General features: G+C 36.5%; 1 long non-coding RNA gene across 11 annotated transcripts in view; it reads right to left on the bottom strand.

The window, feature by feature from the left end:
- The window catches only part of LOC110311497 (uncharacterized), a 463,301-nt gene that overhangs the window by 310,014 nt on the left and 126,536 nt on the right, over positions 1 to 26,751 (bottom strand). For all 11 annotated transcript variants that reach the window (XR_015045734.1, XR_015045735.1, XR_015045732.1 and 8 more), the window contains one exon: positions 21,675 to 21,730. This is a non-coding gene — a long non-coding RNA (uncharacterized LOC110311497). The remainder of the gene's footprint in view (positions 1 to 21,674; positions 21,731 to 26,751) is intronic.

The following is a 26,751-nucleotide window of genomic DNA, read 5'->3' as shown; positions in this document are numbered from 1 at the left end:
GTTAAACATTTTCAGTATGGTCAAGAAGTTCCATTTACTCTTGACAGCTTCAACCTATTTTATGCTGTGTAGAATGCAAGTAGCTTTGCACATAACTTCCAGTTTGCTTAAGAGAAAATACTGCCCACATTAGCATGAGTGTTGTTTTATCATAAAGCAATGTAATCTAGGATATATTTTTACTTTTTATTCTCAAATATTCCTCTGGTATTGTAGATGTGACAAAAAAAATCAGACATTATAATTACTTTTAAACATCTTATTTTAAAAATAGAAACAGTAATATGTGATTAATATTAATTTAATTATCAATTTCATGTGAATTAAAGCCTACAAAAAACTATAGTGAAATTTTTCTAGGGGTGGACATCTCTTTCTATAAAAGCCATGAGGACTTTTAAATGCCATCTAAAAGCAAATATCTTGAAAAATATATCTTCTTTTTTAAAATAGTGCCAAAAGCCAGTATCTGGTTAAGAAATTTCTTATTGCTTCTTGAAAAACTCCTTTCTGACACAACCTACTAAATTCAGTTATGAGCACTTTGATATTCTGATCACTCAGGAATGAGGCTGGTTGTCTTCTTGCTCATTGCCAGCCTTCCAAGCGCCAGTACTTGGCTCTCTGGTTTATGAAGGACAGAACACACTGCAGCAGGAGCCCTGTTAGCTTAGAGGTAAGTAACTACCCTCGAAGGAGTTGACATCTGGCCTGTCCATATAAAGCAGGCGCGCTCACACCACTTCAGAGAATTCCTCAGTGAAATGTTTTCAGACTTGAAATTGTGTTGCTAAAAGACAGAAATTCAGTAACCATGTTTCAAGAATCATCATTATGCTTAATAGATTTGATTTACTGGACTAAGACACGGGAAGAATGCTGTGGCTTACCTTGTTTTATTGTTTCCATTTTGCAACACTAATTCTTTCCCTATATGAACATCTCAGAAGTAATATGATCAAACTGGAGCAAGACTAGATTTGTTCTCTTCTGGTTCTATAATTTCACAGGACAGATTTCTCACATTCAGAGATAATCAGATCATCAAGACAAGGCCATCTGGAGAAGGGAAGCTTCAAAGACCAGAGTAACTGTAACTGTATTAGCGGAGCCCTCTGCATGACATTTTCCCTTGTGTCATCATGCTAACCACTCAGGGGTGGATCTGTCCCATAATGTGAGAGATATAAGCCTTCAGGCAAGAAGAAGATAGGAAGCAAATGAAGTTTAAAATTCAGAAAATTGATTAGAAACAGAATTGAATTAGCACCCAGAAATTAGATTGCTTATTTAATTATTTCATTTAGTTTTCATTCTCCTTCAATTACTTTGGAATCTTTGTAATAAATGAAGTCAAATCATAGAGGGAGAAGTTACGCTTTCTCTTTTTATGAAAATGAGGCTGTTACACAAACTAAAAACGTACAAACATCTGATAAACTCTTCAGGTTTGTGATTGCAGCTTGTATAAAACTTAGTTAAATGACAGTGGTTTTATTTCTTCTAATTTTCTGTAACTTGTAAAGAGAATTTCAAATGTCTAAATCACATATTTTGGTTGAAAATATATTTTTTGAAAAATCAATATTATTTGAAATTTAAAACGCTACTGTAAATGATACTATCATTCAGGCACTTGGAACTTACTATTCAAACTTATATTTATACTAAAAAATTAAAGGGAGGCTAGTTCAAACATGGAAGGAGATGAGGGAGAAGTATAGAGGACTACAAATTTGAAAGTAGGTGTGTAGCAGTGGAAGAGGGGGCACTGGAGATAGCCACTAGAAAGTCTCAGATGCCAGGGACCCAAGAGATTCCCTGGACCTAGCAGGGAGGACTTTAGCTGAAATACCCAACAAGGAGGAGATAGAACCTGTAGAGACCATATCCAGGGAATAGGCACAGCCTCCAGTTGAGGAACGGAGCCACCCACCCACCTCAAATATATTAATCCATAACTCCTCCAGTCAAAAGGAAATGTAGGGACAAAGAGTAGAGTAGAAACTGAAGGACTGCCCCACCTAGGAATCCATCTAACTCCAAACCCAGACACTATTGCTGATGTCAAGAAGTTCTTACTGACAGGTGCCTGGTATAGCTGTCCCAGTGAGGCTAGGCCAAAGCCAGACCAATACAGATGCATATGTACGTAGTCAAACATTGGACAGGGCATGAGGACCCCAATGGGGAAGTTAGGGCAAGAATTGCAGGAACTGAAAGGGTTTACAACCCTATAAGAACAACAATAATATCAACCAACCAGATCCCCCCCCCCCAGCTCCCAGGGACTAAACTACCAACTAAAGAGTACACAGGGGGTATCCATGGCTCCAGCTGGATATGTTGCAGAGCATTACCTTATCTGGGTAAGGGAGGCCCCTTGGTCCTGTGGAGGCTTGATGACCCAGGATAGGGGAACGCTATGCCCTTAAACCAGGAGTGTGGGGGAGCACCCTCATAGAGGCAGGGGGAGGGAGGAGGGGATAGGGGGCTTGTGGGGGGGAAGTGGGAAGGGGAATAACATTTGAAGTGTAAATAAAAAGTTTAACTAGAAAGCTTTACAAAATATAACTAGAAATAATATAAATATTAACGGTATAGGGAAAATATACAAAATAAATAATAGTCTGGAATTATTAGAGATAAAGGATGGTGTTTGATAGTTATTCATAAAACAACTGCTTCTAGGTTGACTATGACTGTTGCAAGAACTTTGATCACACTGTGAACCCAAAGATTGTGTTATTTACTGAAAATACCTGTTTTTAGTTGTGGTGTGGCTCAGCCCTTAGTACCTTTGATCCCAAACAATGCAGGTAAAGTTAGTTTATAGAAGGAAGTGCCCACGTTTGAAAATGATGTCTGAGTGACAGAAAATGTGACGAATCAGAGAAAGATTTAACACAATAGGATACATATGTCCAACTCTCACAAGAAGAATTAGGAAAGAGAAGCTACTTCAGGGAGAGATAGACAGCACAGGAGGAAGAGTACAGTCCAGGAATACAGTCGAGTCTGTGGAGAGCAGTGCAGTTGAGCTGAGAGGGAGAGAAGAGTGGCCCAGGGAGAGAGAAGGAGGCAGTGCTACTGGGAGAATTCTACAGAGACAGACTGAAGAGAGAACTAGCTAGACACAGGTAAAGACAACTCACAAAAGGATAAGAAAGAGCCCAAGGTTAGTAAAGATGGCTAGAGTTACTTTGAGACCAAGCAGAGCAATTCAGAGGCCAAGAGAAAAGCCAGATTAAAGATGACAGCTAGGGGAGGAGTTTGAACCAGAACAGTTGAACCATCCAGCTAGAGGTCAGAAAGAACAAGAAAGGAAAGGGTGAATTTATTCACCAGCAAGTATCAGAGGTTGAAAACTTTCTAGGACTCCATTAGATAGTACAGAGGCTAGAAGCTTCCAGGACTAAGCCTAGGTTAGCAAATGGAGGCAGGAATTCTCCCAGATAACAATTACAACAGGGAAATAACAGTACTTTTATACATGATTGTCATAGGCAATGAATGTACTATCATCTGTGTTTGAAACAGGATTTTTGGTTTCTAATGGGAAATCATGAATAATTAATGCTTTCACTTATCCAGTACCAAAATTGAACTGGGAATAGAAAGAAATAAATGAAGTAAATTTCTCTTAAACTCACCATATGTATGTCTTAAATAACCCTTAACAGTCCATTTTAAAGAAGAGGGTGGCCCCTTAATGTCATGATTACACACCAGGTAAGTCCACCTACTTGAGAATCCCACTACTGTCAAGGACCAACACCCAGTGCTAGCCTCATCTATGAGACCAGGAATTCTCTTAGAGTCTATTAGATTAGCATTAGGGGTTTTGACATTTAGTCATTATCTACCAAACATAAAATATAGTAGAGAATATTACAAGCTCCCACTAGCTGGCATCTCATTCCATTGTTTGCATGGAGATAGTAATTGACCAGAGACCTCCCTAAATTGTCCATATGCAGAGAATAAGAAGGTTGGCAGGCTTAGCTCTAAGTGGCTCATTCGTATTATCTGTATGAAAGAGAGGAAGACTGTAAAAGCCAGAGGTGATCAATAACATCAAGGAAGCAGTATGATCCAGACAAGAAGAGCAAGGTTTTTGATACCATGTATAACACGTATGTAAGCTTCAACCAAGCATTGAAGGGGTAGGCATGAAGGGAAAATGGGCATTGCATCACACCACTAGCTGAGGAGATATTGGCCTGTGACAGTTGCTGAGAGAGGGGGAGTTAGTTTACCGAAATGTTGGGATTCTTGGTGTGCCGAATGCAGACGAGCTGGGTAACATTAACTGGACTTGATGGCAAAGTAAGAGAAATAAAACAAAAACAAACAAACAAAAAAACTAGAAATAATCTCCAACTTGGTGGGAAGCCAAAGGGTGGGTGAGGAGGTGATAAGGGGGTGAGTTGAGGGGGTGAGTATATTCCAAATACATTATATATCATTCTCAAAGAATCAATAAAAATATTTTTTTTTCCATTCTGTGAATCTTCTGTAAGAGTGTTCTGGAGGCCACATTAATCACCTCACAGGGGAGAAAGTCACAAGGAGGAACTGATTCAAGAAAGGATTCTCTGTGGCATGGGGCAAGTCTTGAGTTATTTAATATTGTTATTTCTGTGTAAACCTCTATTTCTTCATTTCCTACATCTACCAATAAAACACAGAAATAGGACTTGTGCCTTAGGTAAGTTCTGTCAGACAGCATCATACATATCCTGTACCACTGCCTTCTGACAAAATACAGGGAAATTAGAGATGATTCAGGTGCTATCACACCAAGCAATATCTAATCAGAAATGTTCCAGGTACTATCACATCACGCAGCATCTATCAACAACAGGAAAGGACCTGTGTCATTTATTTTTCACAAATAACTATGATCATAGTGAATGATAGCTATAAAAATCTCCTCACAAGTTTTTCCAACATTATATTCTATAATGCTTATGTTTGTTGTGCAACTCTTTCCACCAAACTGGAAGGACAGTCACAAAACGAAGGCTCAGGAAGGTTGAGAAGTTGTAAGATTCCCCTCAGAATAGTTATAAAAGCAGTGAACAATTAGCAGGGAGGCGAGTCTATCCCATGGGGCTTATCTCAGTTTGGATGTGGAACTCCAGGGTATGGGATGTAGCTTTCTCAAGGAATCACAAGCCACCATTGAGTCACACATTGTACTGTATTGTAGGGAGAGCCCCCCCCCCCCCAGCACACTTGTGGAATGTCAGCAACTAATCGGTTCCCTAAACTAGACTTGAATGGCATCATTCTGTGCCTTCTCCCCAGTAAATAGGAATCTATCAGCATCTGTCCTGGATAATGGGAGCTATAAATACACACAAATTTGGGTCCATACAGAGATGTAAAAATGTGGTAGGAGTATGAAATAATATGAAATGAAAGCATGTCAAAAAAGTGTTTTCAATTTTACATAGAAAAACCTGAACACAATAAAATTATGAATTATGTAATCTGAGAAATTAAAAGGCAAAATAAAAGTGACTTAAGTAAAAAGAAATGGTTGAAATATTGGAAAATAGGAATACCAGCAGTCTCAACCAACCTGGACCCCCAAGATCTCTCAGACACTGAACCACCAACCAGGCAGCATACACTAGCTTGTCCAAGATCCCTGACACATCAACACTAGAGGACTGCCTGGTCTGGACTCAGTGAGAGAAAAATCTACTTATCTTTGAGAGACTTGAGACCCCAAGGAGTGGGCAGGGCATCCTTTTGGAGATACTGGGGATGAGGAATGGGATGGGGAACTGCGAGAGGGCAGACCAGGAAGGGGGAAATGGCTGGACTGTAAAAAAATTGAAAATCTGATTGAATAATTTTTAAAAATCAGTAAAATAATAAAATAAAATAAGGTCTCTCTTTAAGTCTAACCTGAGTCAATAACCAGCAATGAAGTGGAGGGTAATGGAACGTATGCATCTTTTATTCCTCTTCCCAATGTGGTCACATTAAATACAGACACAGACACATATAGGCATATGCACATGAAGTGCACACACACACATACACACACACACACACACAGAGACAGAGACAGAAACAGAGACAGAGACAGAGACAGAGAGACAGAGAGAGAGAGGCAGATAGACAGAGACAAACAGGCAGACAGACAGAGAGACACACAGAGAGAAATAACTACAGAAAGTCAATAATACTAGTTTTTAGGGGAAAATGTATAAGATGTACTTTCCTTGCATTTTATTATTTTTAAATCTGCATAATATAGATGCAAAAAATTGGTTTTCTGATCAAAAGCAGTATCAAATTGAGATACAGAGGTTCTAACATGTTAGATGCTTCATTGACACACATTTACACTTGATATTATCTAAGTAGCTGGTAGATATAATGAACCAAGCAGTTCCTTATGCTGTTACCAACTTGCTTGAGCACCAACCAGAAAGAATAAGGAAGTGCCTGATAGGCATTTAATTGGCCTGGAATTTTCTGGACATGGTAACTTTCGTTCGTTCAGCACAGCATTCACCACATCCTTCGTTTTAAGAGTTGGCATCACTATTAGGCAAAACTGCACAACACCTCTTCAGAGTTGCCACAAAATGGCAGAAATCATCTTCAGATTGAATGATAATGAAAAGAAAACAGAAGACCATTGTTCATTCAAGTCAATGTCTTCCTTTACTTTCATGATATGGTATTTTAAAATTTGTTATGGGAACTTTTCTATCATTAAAAATTTCAACCATGCTTGGCTGTCTGTAATTACTTTAAAACAAACTCAGTGAGAGCTTTTCATGTTCTGAAATTCTCATAATACAATTAAAAATAGTTCTGTCAAAGGCAAGACAGGGGTTTTACAGCAATTAGACCTGCATTTGCAGGATATGTTTAATAAGTCAGCAGCTTCCAGAAGGTATTTTTTTTTGCAACTCAAAATCTCAAGTGTTGTAAGTTATAAAATTTGCATAATTAATTACTCTTCTATGATTTTCAAAATCAAACTTGTTTCAATGATTAGCTCATTTGTCCATACTAAAGTTGCTTAGTAATAACATTTCCATAACATCAACAATAATTTTAAGAAGCTAAAGATACTCAATGTTACAGCTTGTTATCTATAATTTTACAATAATAACTAAAATTTTTCTTATTGATACTTTAAATTTTTAGTACCAAAGTTCTGGTTCTCAAGTTTTAAATTTTATATATACACATATAAAATATATTATTAACAATTATATAATATATAATAGGAATATTTTTATAATTTTAATATGACATTATAATATTTTTAAAAATTATTATTTTTAAAATATAAACATATAATATTAAATATTAAATGGATTTAAAATATAAAATCTTAACTTTCAATTGGAATATTTATTAAAGTTTAAAAATGTTTTTAAAATTTATAATAGGAATGAATATATATATATGTATATATATATATATATATATATATTTAACTCAGTAAAAATATAAAGTTCTCTTGAAAGGCCTATGACCTCACATAGCATGTGCTCTTAATTAGGTTTAGCAGGGCTCAAACCCAATCAGAGGGCATTTGATTAACCTCATAACAGTAATGCCATATGTATCAAATGGGCATACCTTACTTGGAATGTTAATCTCATAGATTATAGGATTTGCAATTTGAGTAAAATTATTGATGCCCTTCCCCGCTACTGTGAATAGCACCTTCAGGGACTGAAGATTCTAGTGATAGTGGAAAACCAGGAGGAATCATAAAAGTCTCTATTGTTCAGGAGGCTTGAGTCTTCATTGACCAACAAATCAGAGATATGCCACCTCTCACAACAGGAATGCTGTCTAACAAATCATGGTTTCCAAAAGCAATTGTCTCTATTTACTCAGGATATCTCCTCTACCCTCAACCAGTTTATTTTTTTTTTTCTTTTAATTTTCTTTATTGTGTTCTAGGAGAGAGACAAATCCATTTCAGTATTAAAGACACAGCAAGTGTATATGTCTATATTAGGTCTGTACGAGAAAAAGGAACCCTTCAAAAGTAAGGGATGGATAGAGTGGGTCTGGGACTTCGCACCTTACTGCTAAACTGTTTGCTATTGGTAGAGTCAGCGGCAGTGGGGACCATTGCCTTCACTTGTGAGTCCACTGTTGATCCCCCAGGCCCCGATGAACAGTTCCAATCCAGTGGACTCACAGATGGCACCAGTTAAAGTAAATGCCTCTGGAGGCAAAAACCAAAATCTATGAATCTGGGAAAGGGACCAGTGGGGACGGGTTAGAAGTAGGGTGTTGATATACAGGAGAAGATTGGGTGAGAATAATCAGAATACTTTATATACATATAAGAGTTCATCAAAAAAATGATTGTAAAAATGAAATAAAACTCAAAGGACAGAGATATTGTGTTTAGAGAGTCCTATCTTATTCACTCCTAGACAAGCCAATGTTTACACCAGGATTTCAGAATTTCTGCTTTGCATCTAATATTTTTAGTAGGTTAAGTAGGAAATTTGAGCTCTCAATTATCTCATCCACATTATCAGAAAAAATCATAGTTCTAAGTAGAACTACTGAAATCATAGTTTAAGTAGAACTTAGGAGCTCAATTTATCAATGTTTAACGTTATTTGCAAACAAGCCATATTTTATCTAATAAGCTTTCCTTACTCTCACTCAACACAAAAGAAGTATCTAGAAACTCACAATTTTTCTGAAGGAAAATAACACTTGAAATTTAGGTGTTTGAAAATATAAAATTAATCTAAAAAGCAACTGAAAAGCTAAAAAAGAGGTTTTATTATTTTAATTTTGACAATTACCTTTAAACACTATATTAAAAAATACTGCTTGCTTTAAATTTTTTTGACTTATTTTATTAATGAGTACATAGAACCTACAGTTGATGGGAATTAAGAGTCCCCTAAGAAGTCCCCTTTTCTATAAAAGCAACAGATTTTTCTTATAAAATCTCCATCCAGCCATTGGCCAGAACCATGACAGCCGCTGACGATTATCACCAAAAGTGCAAACACTTGAAGAAACTCCCAAGGATGCTGGAAAGAGACCAGTTCAGCCACAGCTGGCTCATCATTAGGTTTTTAGATGCCTTGCACATGTTTAATAAACATAAGAACTAATGTGAAACTTAGCTGGGAAAATACACACAATAACCAAGTTCTTCTGGTTAGAAGCAAATTCTTTACCTGAGAAAGGTTTACAAACATTTCTAGCGATAGACATGATAAGTTAGCCCTTTACTTCAATGGTATAAAGTTAAAAATCGTCTGCTTTCATACAGAAAGACAAGAAAGAATAAAAGAAGGAAGGAAGGAAGGAAGGAAGGAAGGAAGGAAGGAAGGAAGGAAGGAAGGAAGGAAGGAAAGAAGGAAGGGAAGGAGGGAAAAAGAACCATGGGTTTATTAACTAAAACTTATTTTAATTAAAAAACTGAAGGGCTCTATTTTATGCTTTTAAGAAAGTGTCTCTTAGGAATGGATAAAGAAAATGTGATGCATTTACACAATGGAGTACTACACAGCTATTAAAAACAATGAATTCATAAAATTCTTAGACAAATGGATGGGTGTGGAGGATATCATCCTGACTGAGGAAACCAAATCACAAAAGAACACACATGATATGCACTCACTGATAAGTGGATATTAGCTCAGAAACTCTGAATATCCAAGATACAATTCACAAAACACATGAAATTCAAGATGAAGGAAGACCAAAGTGTGGATACTTCAATCCTTCTTTGAAAGGGGAACAAAATACCCATGGAAGGAGTTACAGAGACAAAGTGTGCAGCAGAGACTGAAGGAATGACCATCCAGAGACTGCCCCACCTGGGGATCCATGCCATAAACAACCACCAAATCCAGACACTATTGTGGATGCCAACAAATGCTTGCTGACAGGAGCCTGATATAGCTGTCTCCTGAGAGGCCCTACTAGTGCCTGGCAAATACAGAAGTGGATGTTCACAGCCTTTCCTTGAATTGAGCACAGGGTCCCCAATGAAGGAGCTAGAGAAAGGACCAAAGGAACTGAAGGGGTTTGCAGCCCCATAGGAGGAACAACAATATGAACTAACCGGTACCCCCAGAGCTCCCTGGGACTAAACCATCAACCAAAGGAAACACATGGTGGGACTCATGGCTCCAGCTGCATATGTAGCAGAGGATGGCCTAGTTGATCATCAATGGGAGGAGAGGCCCTTGGTCCTGTGAAGGCTCTATGCCCCAGTGTAGGGGAATGCCAGGGCCAGGAAGCAAGAGTGGGTGGGTTGGTGAGCAGGGGGAGGTGGGATGAGTAGGGAGTTTTCAGAGGGTAAACCAGGAAAGGGGAGAACATTTGAAATGTAAATAAAGAAAATATCTAAGAAACATTGAAAAAAAAAAAAAGGAAAGTGTCTCTTAAAATTCATCATTTTATTATGTCTTGACCCCTTGAAAAAAATATCAGAGTAGAGAGCTGAATAAAGGTAGATTTCATAGATATTTAATGAGAATATTTGTTGACCACATGTAATTTATATAGAAAATGTAATTTAGCAAGAATGAAAAGCAAGAAAAATGACATTATTTTATTGACGGTGAAAACTTTTTTTCCCTAGGACCTTTAGCTCTTCATTTACTAAATCTCACACCTAAGTGTACTAGTTCATTTGTTTGTTTGTCTCAAGAGAAACAAATATTTCGGCTTTAACCTTTTCAAAACTTTTAAATGAAAAAAATCAATAAAAACATGCTCACAATTCTTCAACAGATATACTTGGAAAACTATGACATATTTGTCACAAAAACCCAATTCAAATAATGTTTTGCCTTTACTAAGATTGCTTAATCAGTAAATTTCCACCCATATGTGTGAAGATAAGGGAAGGACAGAATGCATTAATATTGAAGGCTATAAATTAATTAAGAAGAATAATTACTATATTCTATATGTCTCATAGTAATATATATCTCTATTTTATTGTAATAAAAAATAAAAATCCTTAAAACAATCAGTAATTCAAACTTTTTCTATCTTTCTCTAAATGTTTTTAAAATGCATTTTAAAGGAATAAATTATTAATTCTAATTTAAAAATATGCCCTAAAAATCTTGTATAATTATCCCTTTTTAGAGAAAATATAAACTTGTGAACTATATAAGTTGCATACTCATTCCTTAATTGTCTTGTGTTCTTAACCCAAAAAGAAAATTAATCATAACTTGCCAACAATTCATATTCTGAAATGTGTCCAATTAAAAGCAATAGAGTTTGATTCAGAATTTCTTTGATCTTCGAGAAAAAATTTACTGAATACAACTAAAAATATTTTTCTCTTGTCATCCATGGCTTTGCAGCGAAAAACGAGTCAGATCTGCCCGTGTCAGTATTACACGACTGTTGAGCTACAAGTTCCCAATAAAGACAGACACTAGAGAAATTTAGTTAAGGATATGCTATTCTCAGAGACCTTAATCTTAAAACAAATATCTTAAAATATTTATTCTGGACACTTGAAGCACTTTGACTGTTTAGGGCATAAGGTTTTATTTGAAAATATTAAAGAACTCATTGTTTCTTCCAGAATCCCTAATAATGCCACATGTGTGTAACAGCTTCACAAGACTAAATACGTGCGTGCCCTTCAGATACATTTTGTGCTCTATAACTATTTACTCTCGTTTTTTGGGGGGACAGAGTCTGTTGCTGGTAGTTTTACTAAGGAGAAAGGTGCAGAGTGAAAAAGTTTGCAAGACCTATGTTGTAGTCTGGAAAGCATTTAATTAAGATCATTTCTAATTTTGTATCTCCACCTACACTGATGAAAAGTTTAAAGTAGCAAAGAAAAAGGGCCCTCCCTTTCTGTAAATAAAGCAAGAGAAATACTTCATGGCTCATTAAAAAGGCACTGCAGGCCTCCCTGTGAGCTACTGATGAGGAAGAAGTTCCCACAGGCTTCCGAGGTCAGTCTAAGAAAAGTCGACACAAGTACAAGACTCTAGGCACATTGAGCAGGAAGAGGAAACAGAGCTACTCTTTTTATCATGACTTAGCTCCACTGAGCTATTGTGACGTAGTCAGATAGCGGAGCACAAAAATAGCTGGGACTGTACACTCCACCAACCATGGCTAGGTATCTTTGAGGGAAAAAGATGACTCTGACACTCCTAAATTTTCTACACCAGCAGTAAGAATTATGTTGTGTTGGTCTTTACATCCATGAATTGTTATCATAGTATCTCAGCCACAGATTGTATAGTAAGTCAATTAGGTCATATTATTTGATGAAGGAAGTATAATAGTGTCATATCCTTCAAAAAAAATTATAGCCATGAAGTGTATTTTCACAGAAATAGAATGGTGTACTTATGTAAAATCATATTCATTCCCCATGTGGAACTGCATTGCAACATTAGACAAAATACATTGGAAAAATGTATACACTGTAGAGTCTGCAGAACCACATTTGCTTCAAGGGGGCTTCTCCATATAACCTGATTTTAAAGTCTGTACTCAAATCTAAAGCCAACAGTAAAATCCATCGTGCTTATCTGCACCTATTTATCACCGTAGTTAAATTGTGTTGATGATTTAGTCCCTGGGATCTCTGGGTGATCCAGTTAGTTGCCATTGTTCTTCCTATAGGGTTGCAAACCCCTTCAGCTCCTTCAGTCCTTCTTCTAGCTCTTCTATTGGGGTCCCCGAGCTCAGTTTGATGGTTGTCTGTGAGTATCTGCATTTGTATTCATCAGGTGCCATGACTGAGATACATATGTAGCAGAGGATGGCCTTGTCTGACCTCAATGGGAGGGGAGGGAGGCTTGATGCCTCAGCATAGAGGAATGCTAGAGGGGTGAAGTGGGAGTGGGTGGGTGGGGGAATGCTCTCATACAGACGAATGGAGGGGGGAGTGGGGTTTGTGGAGGGGTAAACAAGAAAGGGGATATCATATAAAATGTAAATGAATAAAATGATTAGTAAAAAAAATTGTGTTGATGACAACTTCAGTGTTGTTATTAATGCATTCAGTTTTATTGGTACTGTACACAATAAGGATACTAGATGAAAAGGGCTCAATATACTCTCTAACATTTTAATTTGATGTTATGCCTACCTGTAGACATCTGTCCTTCGTAATAAAATGACCTTAGTGTGCGAAACACAAGGACCATTGTTGTGGATAGCCCTAGGGCTAGTTATATTTGATGTTAATTCTATTCTCATGTGAGTGGTTGAGAACAAGGAAAGAGACAGCACTCAGTTGATTTCCTGTAAACCTACTTCTCACCTTAATTTGTAAAATAAAGGAGAGCTGATGATTGGGCAGATAAAAGGGAAGGTAGGGAGAGAAGAAGGAGAAAATGGAAGAAGGAGAGGATGCAGAGGAGGAGGAAGAAGAAGAAAAGCAGAGCAGAAGCACATGGCCTGGAGAAACCACAAGTTCTAAGGGGTCTCATAGATGTGGAAGATGGTAGTGTAGCGGTGGATCTGCCCAATCTAGGCGCACAGCATGTAATCATGTTACCTGTGTTGTGTTTTCATTGCCGGGACATATTTGGTGGAGATTTACCGCAACCGACCATTTAAAGGTATTAGATATCATTTTGTATTTCTTAAATTATAATACTAGGGCCTTATTGACCTTCATTGTGAACATAGCATGTTTTCTGGGTTTAAATATGTTTTTTTAAATCTCTACAAAACTCCAAAGGGTTTTACCTATATAAAACTATAAAATCTTCAAAAGTTCACAGATTATCGAGCTATTAAGGAAAGTCTACTATTTATTCTCAACTGAATGAGAGTTGAGATCTTTTATGAAGCAAAGTCTCATGGAATAAGAACAATTTCTCTTTACAAATTTTTTATTAGCAAATATTAATTGTACATAAATGGACTTCACTATGACATTTTCCTATATGCTTATGTGTATTTTGATTATATTGCTTTTCTGACACTATCCTCCATGCTCCTTTTTCATGATCCTCCCCTTCTGAAACCTAAGTAGTCCCTCTTCTGCTTTCATGTTTCTTTTTAAAAATAGATTTTTTCATTAGAGATATCACAAGCAATCTATAATCTGAAATCAGCCTGGATATTCACTGAAAAATAAATGGATAATATCAACTTTACATACATATCTAACTGAGTTTTATTTGGCCATACAGAACAAAATTGTGTTACTTATAGGAAAGGAAATAAGAGATTAGAGTAATCAACAAAATAAGACAGACTTAAAACAAATCTATAGATAGTAGCCATGTTGATTGAAAATAATATGTGATCCACCAGTAGTCATCAAATTTGTGAAACCATATTAAATGTGATATAATTTTCTAAGTTATTTGAATATTTTTGACATTGGTAACATCTTTTAGAATATTTCACACCAGTCTATTGCACATTGATATATTGACACTTGAAGAGAAATAACTAAAACAAGACAACTAAACACTTAAAAATGAGTAATTGTGAATTATTCAATTGGTTTAGGTTGTTTTCCATTCATCAAAAATGAAAGAAAAAATTTCTGGCTGATTTATGTTATTGGATGCAAGAACACCAAGCTGTATTTAAGCTAAGTTTTGTGAAGCAAGTACAAAGTTCATGCAATCTGAGGTCCATCCCTCCAACTCTAGTCTTTTATGACATCATTATAATCATTTATAACCACAAGGCCCTGCCTTCTGTGTTAGAAATGAAATACATAATTGTATACCTAAATTAATTCTGACATTTATATGATCACAAATAGCTCAATATGAATGATCCACAAAAAGCTCTCCATTACAGCCTTCAGGCTAAATTGTTTAGGCATGTATGGACATAGTGTATGTACATAGTAAATCCACACTAAAGTCTACTATTAATTCTACATAAAACCATACTTTACTCTTCTTGAATTTATAATCAAGACTCAAACTACTAATTATTTTGGTCATTAAGATGAAAGCATATTGGGTCCCAGAGTATTAGACTTTGCTAACTACAATACTTCATAAGATTCTGATACTTTATTTCTCAACTTACAAGAAAAGTATGTAGACTAGACAAAACTTCAACTGCATAAAGGAATTCCACTCCTGTGTCATTCTTCTCATAACAAAACTTCAAGGGTTTCTGAATACTACCAAACTAAACAGGGAGACTATAATCTCCACATAACTCGTGCCAAAGGTAATACTGACTGACTGTTCTAAATGTTTTTTCTTTTTAAAATAGTGATAGGCATACATTATGTATGCAACTGAATACAAGTAAGCTATAATCCCTAATAATTAATGATTATGTTTGGACAAAATGAAAATATAAACAGTAAAATGAGATTTTAACATGATAACTTGTGAATAAAATTGAGTAACATCCAAGTGCTTTGACTTTTAAGAAGTACAAAAACAAAATTTTTGAGGAAGTGACAGACATCATCAAAAATGGCATAGATTTTTGTTTCTGTGTAAAAACAAACAAACAAACAAAAAAACAAAAAGAAAAAAAAACCCACCCTGGCATTAAGCAAGTTTGGAAAGCAAAGCTTTATTACAACTAACATTTCTAGATTATAGACCATCTTATCCTGGAAGTCACAGTGACAGAAGCTTGGGACTGTGAGCTACATCATGTCAGTCAAGAGAATGAGAGCTCATTTATTCAATTTTCTCTATATTAACCCAGGCAGGACACAGCCAATGAAATTGTATTGCACACATTCAGAGCGCGAATTATACTTCAATTAACCCATTTAAGAACATCTCTCATAGGCTGACCTGATCCAGATAATTTTTCATTAAGACTCTCATTCTAGTGTGTATCAGGCTGAGATGAAATTTATCACAGTTATAGATCAATTTCAGAAAATTCTTATGGCAATGTGAATGAGAAAAAAGAAAGAATTCATGAGCAATCAGGTTTTTGGAGCACTCAGAGCATATTTTCTCAATCTAAGGAGAAAAATAAAGGGGCTAGAAAGATGGCTCAGTGGTTAAGAAAATCCAACTGCTCTTCCAGAGGTCCTGAGTTCAATTCCCAACAACCACATGGTGGCTCACAACCATCTCTAATGGGATCTGATGCCCTCTTCAGGTGTGTCTGAAGAGAGTAATGGTATATATATATATATATATATATATATATATATATATATATATGCATATGCATATATATATGTATATATATGTGTGTGTATATATATGTATATATATATAATCTTTAAAATAGAAAAATAAAAAGTTTGAGCTATATGCAAACATGTAGTCAGTACAATTTTGATGCAGGTTAGTAAAAATAAGAAAAAAAAATACTGAATATAGCTTTAATACAATGTTAATTCAGTACAGATTAAATATGGAAAGCCCATTAGGTTAGCAAAGTGAATAGCCCTTTGTAAGACAGGAATTGGCAAGAAGAGAAAGTTAAAGATAAATTTACCAAGTATGGGTTATCTTTGGGTTGACAAAAAAGATATACTGCTAGGAAGAGAAGATACTGAGCCTTGCAAAGTTCAAACAAAAGGACATGCTGTCTTTCACAGACTTGTTAAAGCCTTATCTGCTGTAGGGAGTCTGCTTTCTCCATTTCTTGATAGGTTGCTTGGCAAACAGCTGATATTAGAGAATGTTAGTGGATAGCAGAATAAAGGCTGTATCTCAGCCTCTGGCTGAAATTTGCCTTGTGCTTTGCAATTTATGAAGCAGTGATTAAAAATAAGAGGCAGGGAAAACATATTTATTCACCCAAAAGGAAATAACTCTCTTTTTGTGCTGATTCTCACAAGAATGAATGAGAATGAAATCCATTTAGGGTAAGAGTGGTAGATGAGAGAAAAATCTGGTAATAACTAGAACCCTGATACTTTCCTCTGAGACAGGGCAGGATCTTCTGTGTAACCCTGCAGATCTACATAGACCATTAATTCCTACATCTGATCCTACTGTCACCCACTATACACAGCATCCTTTCTATATTCCCATAATGCTCGTCTTTCTAGCCATCTATTCACATAGCTAACTTACCTATATAGACTTGATAGTGTTAAACCTAGTCTGTAACCCTATAGGTGGAACAACATTATGAACTAACCAGTACCCCGGAGCTCTTGACTCTAGCTGCATATGTATCAAAAAATGGCCTAGTTGGTCATCACTGGAAAGAGAGGCCCATTGGACACACAAACTTTATATGCCCCAGTACAGGGGAACCCCAGGGACAAAAAAAAATGGGAATGGGTGGGTAGGGATGTGGGGGGAGGGTATGAGGGACTTCTGGGATAGCATTGGAAATGTAATTGAGGAAAATACGTAATAAAAAAAATAAACCCAAATGGATCACTGAGGAATTACACAATCTGCACAAACAACTCTTGTCTTTGTCTACTCCGTCCAATGTAAGAATAAAGAATTTATGCTCCATAATAATTAACGATAAGATAGAGATGTCTTTAAATTGCTATATGGCAAGGAATACGTATTGGAATTGGACCAGTGCTACTATGTATTAAAATGCTAAATTCTGTACCCCAAGATTTGTTTGTCCCAAAATGAGTGAATGCTCACATATACCGCTTCTGTTGTGCAAACCTTGCACAACAGAAGGCTAAAGTCAATGAAAGGCTAAAGTCTGTGGTTGGGCAACTGGAAGAGAAAGGGAGAACTTCCTGGGAGGGATAAAGGAACTCTCTGAAGAAGAAAGAGGAAGGCCTTTTTGACAGGAGACGTAGGGGGAAACAGATGTGACTCTGGGCCAGGAAAGGTATAGTTAGTCATCTGGCTGGATGGGGGTAGGTGGTCAGATAAACATAGATGAACTAGTTGAGCGTCAGCCCAGCTAAGGCTTAACCTTTGAATTATTAAAAGGTCTCTGAGTGGCTATATGGGAAACTACCTGTTTAAGGAATAACTATCATGATATTAATTTCCAGTTTAAATGTTAAATTAAATCGTTATACAATTACTTTTTATCTGATATACATTCATCAAACATTAGAAGACTAGTATATTGAAATTATATTTGCATAACTCACAATGCAATCAGAGACATTTTCATAGTAATAAATATTGCAATATGAATGTAATGGATTTAACTGCTAACTTGAAAAACAACATTAAGCAGTAACTACAGGTTGGTCTTTTTGAGAAAACCAGTAAAATATTTAAGCTACTGGCAGAAAAAAACTAAATATCAGGGATTAGGCACATAAAAATTGAAAATATTAGGAAGTCTGTCAAGTTTATTCAGTGATAATTTTGTAAGGAAAAAGTATTTCATTTATAACGTTAATAAAGTGTAAAGTCCAACAAAATGGACAACATAATATTTCCCAAGTGTCAGATTGAAAATTAACTTAGTGAATGGGATTTGTACCTAATAGTTGATAAAACACTAATATATACTTTTTTGTTGTTTTGTTTTTTGAGACAGGGTTTCTCTGTGTAGCGCTGGCTGTCCTGGAACTCACTCTGTAGACCAGGCTGGCCTCAAACTCAGAAATCCACCTGCCTCTGCCTCCCAAGTGCTGGGATTAAAGGCTTGTGCCACCATGCCTGGCTACTTTTTTTTTTTTTTTTTTTTTTTTTTTTTTTGAGAAAGAGTTTCTGTGTTGCCCTTGATGTCCTGAGACTTGCTCTGTAAATTAGACTGGCCTCAAACTCAGAGATTCTATGGGTCTGCCTTCTGAGTGCTGAGATTAAAGGCATGCAGCAACTTATTCAGCTATTTTTAACTTTCTTTTTTTTTTAATTTATTTATTTATATGTAAGTACACTGTAGCTGTATTCAGACACTCCAGAAGAGGGAGTCAGATCTCGTTACGGATGGTTGTGAGCCACCATGTGGTTGCTGGGATTTGAACTCCGGACCTTCGGAAGAGCAGTCGGGTGCTCTTACCCACTGAGCCATCTCACCAGCCCCCTATTTTTAACTTTCAATATATTACTTATAAAATAGAGTCTGTGGCTTGATTACTTTACTCTGCTTCTTTTCCAAAACTTCAAATTCCTGGGCCATTTGCAATGTACACATCTCTCTCACACTGCCAGGGAGAAGGCTAGTAAGAAATGCTGTCATGATTTTTCAATACTTTCAAAATTCTTAATAAATAAAAGCAAGTTAGAATAAACTATACAATAAGAAAATGAGCTGGCTCATCAGGTAAAGGCACCTGTGGCCAACTCTGAACATGTCGGTTAACTTTCCAAAAAGAATGTGGTGGAAGGAGAGAAATCACCCATATAACCTATCATGAGAGTTCAAACATATTAAGTTGTTAATAACGGGACCTAGCAAACACAGAAGTGGATGCTCACAGTCAGCTATTGGATGGATCACAGGGCCCCCAATGGAGGAGCTAGAGAAAGTATTCAAGGAGCTAAAGGGATCTGCAACCCTATAGGTAGAACAACAATATGAACTAACCAGTACGACCCCCGCACCCCAGAGCTCGTGTTACTACCTGCATATGTATCAGAAGATGGCCTAGTCGACCATCATTGGAAAGAGAGGCCCATTGGTCTTGCAAACTTTATATGCCTCAGTACAGGGGAATGCCAGGGCCAAGAAGAGGGAGTGCGGGTGGCGGGGAGGGTATGGGGGAACTTTTGGGATAGCATTGGAAATGTAAATGAAGAAAATACCTAGTTAAAAAATTAATGCATGCTCAAAGATTAGTACGCTATCTAACTATGCAAAAGTGGCACATGAGCAAAGAATTGGCTAAGAGAAGAAAACAAAATTATCAGATATAAATAAGATTGGGGGAAATTTTATAAAATCTAGTTTAGCCTATGTGTCATTGGATAACATTCTAGTGATTTAAAAATACATTAAATAGTCAATGTCATACTTAAATGACAGTCTTGAAAGTCATTCATTCTAAATAAAACCTGGAAAACCCAACTATTGTTTAGTCATTTCATTTTCACCTGTAAGCTACCACTGTGCCATTAAACAATGAACTGAAAAATCTTATGTTATAGCAAAAACAAAAACAAAACAAAACAAAAAACAAAAACAAAACCAAAAAACCAAAAGGCACCTAAAATTCTTATTTATAGATAAGGAGGCTTTCCACCTACAGCCACAAAATAACAGAAAAACCCACAGTAATATTTATATGTGATGTCAGGTGACAAGAATTACTCCTATGAACATTGTTTTAATGGACTTTACACAAACCCCACAAATACATATAAGTAATTTAATACTATTTAATATTTTTCAAGACTTGGTATTTCTGTGTAGTTCTGGCTGTCCTGAAACTTTTTCTGTAGACCAGACTGACCTTGAACTAACAGAGATCTGCCTGTCTCTGCCTCCCAAGTGCTGGGATTAAAGGTGTGTGCCACTAACCCCAGCATCAGTCCATTTTCTAATACACAGGGTCAATGTTTTTCTTTGTTACATTAACTTCAACTAAGTTATACAGAATTAGACATAGTCAATGAAGCATATTTATTTAAAACTATCCATTATAACTGCTGGGCTGAATAAAAAAGGGAAAACTAGCTAGCTGAGCACCAGAATCCATCCCTAGCTGCCTGCTGCTTGGCTTTCGAGCCTTTCCCATCAGGATGGACTGCATCCTCTCAAAACAGAATCCAAATAAGCCCCCTCCTTCCTGAAGTTGCCTCTTGATGAGCATTTTTATCCCAAAGACAGGAAAAGAAACTCAGATGTTAAGTTTCTATTTCTTGTCTTGTGCCTAGTTGGGAATTAGTCATATAAACTTATGAGAAGCTGTTAGGCTGTTTTCTGCAGTGGCTACATCACGTTAGCATTGTACCAGCCATGTTTAAGAGTTTACTTCCACAGATCCTGAGTAACTATTCTATGAACTTTTATTTTTGTCACCAGAGGTGATTTATGTCTATTGCCACTTTGTTTTAAATTTGTATTTCTCTAATAACTATTGATACAGATAAAAAAAAAAAAAAAAACCTCATTACTTTTTCTGAACCTTCAGGGTCAAAGGAGTAACCTTCAAAGGAACTCAAGGGAAGGGGTTTTAAGAAAACTAGCCAAAACAATTTGATGTGTGTGTGTGTGTGTGTGTGTGTGTGTGTGTGTGTGTGTGTGAACACATTAAAGAAAGCCAAGAAAAACTAACAATCAGTCAAGTTCAAACAATGAACAAGATCTCCAGTCTTGGCTACAGTGCATATGTATATATATGTACATGTATAGACATACACATGGACGATGAATCCTTCCCACACCGTTTGTGAAATGAGTCTGATAGTAACAAGTGAATTGATTTTTCAGGCATTTTACATTGGCCGGAGTTCAGAGAAACCTGACAAGTGTTTCGCCAGTTTATGCATGGCATGTTTACATTTCAGGATAATTAACGATTCTACCGTGCAATATCTTTCTTAGTACTTACACTGTAACGATTGACGACCTTGAGCTTACGATGCTCCTGCCTCAAACTCCCCATGCTAGAATTTCAGTATACCATCCTGCCGTACACCAGGTGTACGTGGCCCTAGGCAAAGTCAGTCACAATAGCCACTGAGCTGCATCCCTAGCCAAACATTCGCCTTTCCATCATAAAGAGAATTAAAACATGGAAATCAGTTCTTTGAATTTCCTATACCAATCACCAGAAAACTGTGATTACCAATGGGAAAAAATTACAGATAAACACGAAAAAAAATGGCATTTTAAATGGTTCTACTCACCATGACAGGGCATGGGATTTGATTTGGACAATTATCCCAGTTACATTCCTGAAGATCTAAGATAGGAGAGAGATGGGGGGGGGGGCGTCAGTACAGTATAATTTCTGCAATTGTCTCTTTCATGAACTAATTTCATAATTTTTAATATTCTCATTTCAGATTTCTATAAAGAAAGTGTCATGGCACTAGTTATTATGAATACTGCCTACCCTCTGTTAGTAATGTATTTCACACATTTCAGACTAGGAGTTCCCCTCCCACCTGCCTGCCCATAGCCTCAACTCTGACCTGCAGGCATCACACTGGGAACTTAAAAGAAAGAATTCGTTCAGGGCTCTGACTCAATATTTCCTTTAAATAAACTGAAAAAAGATAAAACCCTGCACCCCAAGGCTCCTCTTCTTTGTTCACAGTACTTTGAAAACTTTCTGCGTGGGAAAGCTGCCCTGGAACATTTCACTGTGATCAGAGAAAATCAATATCCTCAAATCTATGTGATTTTGTTTACTGCATGACCTGATTTATAAGTTTAGCAATTATACCACTTGTAAAATAAAATGTATTTTAAGGTAGCAATTGCCAACTAATTTCAAATATATTTGTCAAGCATTTTAATGAAATCAGAAGAAAATTTTTTTTATCAATAAGTAATCCTTATTTTAAAATATTGAGAACAAGGAAACAAGAAAAACTTGTTTGGCTGAACTATTAACTCAGAGACGGAACTGTGACCAGATGCTGATGTTTGGCACTTCAATTCATTGTCCTTCCATGGATTATTTTAAAACACCTTTATTAAGGCTCTGATGGATGCCAAGGGCTGAAGTGGACACTGGGGATTCAGTAATGAACAAGATAGATCACCGGACTTCATGAAGCTTAACTCTAATGATCTTGGCTCATTAAAATATTGACCACACTTTTTACATCTCCTTGATTAATATAGAATAAAATGTAATCAGGTAAAGCGATTGCAGAGTCCAGCTGTACTGGGAGCCAAGCCTCATTTCCTGTGACTATCTTTTCTTTAGCCTTTGAAGTATATTTGGCTCACAGAGTGCTTAGTCAAACAACCGAGTATCTTTGACCTGTAGCTAGACATTTTGCTCAAGGATAAAACTTACAAAACAGAAAACAAAACAAAACAAAACAAACAAACAAAAAACAACAACAAAAAAACAGATTTTTCCCACCACTGGATGCCTTTAAATTAATCTTTTGATTGCTGATCTAAATCCTGGTTATCTTCCAAGCTCAGTGTAAAGTGTGAATAAGTGCTACAGAAGCTAAAAGCTCCGGGTGTGCAAAGTGGTACTACGTGCAAGAGTAAATCAAGGACCCAGCCTGCAGATCCAGTCTTAACTCCTATTCTGTACTGGAACTGAGCTCAATGTCCTGTTTATAGTAGGTATTGGGAAAGAATGACATCATTCAAAACAAAAAGGTTGTGCTTCCAGATTATCTAGAGCACATTCCTCCCTCCCTTCTCATATCTCTTAGTGGTAATATCTAAGTTCATTAAGTTTAGTATATTATCTTATTAACTTTGGAAGTATTAAATATATTGGTATGACCTTCACATACTGCAGTTGCAATCTTTTCTATACCATAAGATTATCAGTTGAACTATGAAAAATTAAGAGCCCAAACTAATATCCTAAAAATTGTGAGGCTGTTGTCAATTACAGGTCTTTTCAAACTCACAGCAACTCACAGAAACACATATGGATGATTTCTCAAATGATAATTATTCACTGGTAGTGTTCACTATGTCGGTCCATGAATGCAGCAGCTGTCTCGATTACTTTATTTATACACTAATTATCAGCGTATCTATGGAGAAACATATCTCTATATGATGGAGTAGAAGCATATTGACTAAGAAGCTTGGCTTGTTTAAAGGTTCAAACCCACTTGCTATATAATCAGTGGTTAACAGACTATACTTTCAGATGCCACAATATGTAATTGATCAACCACAATTTCCTTGGCAGTTCTACATCTCTGCCTTAATGAGTTATTCCCACCACACCCATGCTTCTAGACATCCCCTCTATCACCTAATACACCACAAATCACCAGTAAGGGTTATTGGTATCTTATCGTACTTCATGGTCAGTGTTTTATTCTCTCACAAACACCTTGAAACAGAGCATGAATTTGCTTAGCTTATCACTTCCATTTCTTTTTCATTCTTCTATGCAGGTGAGCAGGTTCTTAATTTGACTTCCAATGTTACTGTAACAGTTCTCACAAAGATCCCTTATACACTCCTGGAACTTACAGTTCCTTAAAGATTTTTATGAGCTCCTTCAATATCTCTTCTTTCCTCTTTTTAAATTAGACACTATAACAATGATAAAATTAGTAATAATAATTATTGTAATTATTGTAATAATTATAATAATTATTGTAAAAATAGTAATAATAATCATTGTAATTACTAATTATTATAATTAATGTGCATGCCATGTTCTTAATGTAAAATATATTATTGTTTGTGTGCATGCCATATTTATAATATATTTATTATTGTATTATATTATTATTGTTATTATTATCTATTATGATATTATTATTATTGTTGTTATTATCTGTGTGCATGCCATGGCAGCCATGTGGCAGTCCGAGAATGACATTTTAGAGTCGGCTTTCCGTTATACCTTTAGGATCTGGGGATCAAGGATAGATGCCAGTAATTCATGGTCACACCACTGAGCCATCGTGCCCATTTCACTTCTCCCCTTAAGTGCACATATCCAAGTTACTGTTCCTATTTTCTTCTTTTTCCTTTCAACATCTGCCTTAGTTTTTATTAGTATTATAGCTCCCAAATGCTAGTGACCATCTTTTCCATCTCTTGTGCAATAGAGATCTCCAGTTCTGCATTCTGAAACATAGACCCACCTGTTGAGATGTTGGTCTGGGATCTCCCATCAGTTCCATTTAAAACAAATCAACAAAGAAATACTAATGGCTAATAGATACCTTTAAAAAGTATTTACCCTCAGCATCAACATTAGTCATCAAAGAAATACAATTTAAAACTGCTTGGAGAGTGTTCTCACTTTTATCAAAATGGCTATCATCAAGAAATCAAATAACTACAAAAGATGGCACCATATATGAAAATGAGCCTTACTTATTATTGATGTGAGTGCAAACTGTCGTAAGCCACTAATGAAAAAAAGTGTTGAGGTTCCTCAAAAAGCTAGAAATAGAACTGTCAAATGATCTGACTATACCACCCCTAGGCTTCTCCTCACAGGATTCTATTTCCTACTGTAAGCTTGGGCATCTATGGTCTTAGCTACTGCAGTCACAATTAGTAGGCAATGTAACCAGTCTTTGTATCAATAAACTGATGAATTGATAATAAAATGGGACACACATAATGAAATTTTTATTCAGCTGTAATACAAACTAAAATTCAAAGATAAATGGATAGGTGGAACTAGAAAAAAAAATCTAGTGAGTAAAATTTTCAAGTGTAGAAAGACAAATGCTGTATGTTTTCTCCTTTCCATGAATTCTAGCTACAAGTAACTGTATTTGTGTGCTTCCCTTGGAAGACATGGAGGGTTCAGGGAAACCTGAAAGGGGCCATTTTGGTGAAGAAATACATAAGAGCATGTGGATAACAGACATGCATAAAACTCAGTGAGAAGAATTATACAAGGAGAACAGGAGTTAATCAGGAATGGAGTGAAGGAATGGAGCAGATGGAGGGGAGAGACCAGGACAAAAGAGGAATGAGAAATCCATATGTACTTTGTGATCCTAAAATTTGTGATCCAATTAAAACTCACAGATGAACACGAAGAGTTACAAGGGTGAAATCCTACATAGCTGGACAGTGCGGCACCCAAAAATTCATGGATTATTAAACAAATCAAAGCACCAGGCATGGAGTACTTTCTTATAAGTTTACTTCCCCAAAGTTCCCAAAAACAAAACAGGTCTTTGCTATCGCTCTTGGTTGCTCATCAGGATTAGATAAGAAGACACTACTGCTGAAGAAACCATCCATCTTCAATGAAAACTACAGAGAAATCAAACCGGAAGTGAGTTGGAAGGTTCTTCAGTATATAAAAGCCATCGCAGCATCAGGGGTGACACATAGATTGCTGAGGGGGTGAAGGGGTGAGAGTCTTACCCAGCTGTGAACACTACGAACTATAGCACCAACCTGCCATGGGAAATGTGTATACTTATATATTAATTGACACATCTGTTAAGGGAGTAATCAACTCTACTGTCAATTAACCCGAAGCCCAAAACACATTCATACTTGGTACCATAAACCTGGTTTTAAAAAAAATGGAAGAGGAGGTCTTAGGCCTTACGGGGGAAATGACTACTTCTGAAGAGCTAAATTGGCATAGTATCAAACTATCATCTAAATATTTATGTCTATGCCCATAGAGAAATACTATTCTCAGCTTTAATCAGAGGAGTGTCCCTTTTAAATGAGTGAGGTAAATGAATACAAAACCTCGTGGCTGCTTAACATGCTGAGAATCAGGGGTGGTTGGATGTTTAACCCTACATAAGACATACAATCCTTTCTAAAAACAGGGGACATCACAATAAAGAGCTTGGAAAAACATTTCCAGGGAAAAGATAAAGAAAAGGGGCTTTGAAGTGCTGTCTGCTGCCTGTCACATAACCATTGAAATAATGATCTCACATCAGTTTGGGTTTTCTATGCTGAGCCTTCACAAGAGTGGGAAGCAGCCTATAACACGGGCAATAGCAGAATCACAGTTCTTTGCTCCTTCTTGCTGAACTCTTGGTTCCTGATGAATTCTGGCAGAGACAGAGTCATTGTCTTTGGTTTTATATCCACTGCGCTAATCCCGCCAGACTTCAGAGAATATCCCTGGTGAAACTCAGCATGGGACAAAGCAAAACACAAACTCCTGCATATGGGGATGGGAGAGTGGTGGAGAGAAAAGGCTGAGTTTTCAAGAGGTAAAAGTGTGAGATAATGTTAACAAGAGTGCGTTGTATAATCCATGAAACTGTAGAAGAAAAATTTTTTCATAGGTCAATACTGAGCAGCCTCTGCCCCTGG

Source organism: Mus caroli, unplaced genomic scaffold (genome assembly GCF_978045245.1).
Source record: "Mus caroli unplaced genomic scaffold, Mus_caroli_1 scaffold_17, whole genome shotgun sequence".
Classification (NCBI taxonomy): Eukaryota; Metazoa; Chordata; class Mammalia; order Rodentia; family Muridae; genus Mus; species Mus caroli.
This window is presented reverse-complemented; position numbering and strand designations above follow the sequence as displayed.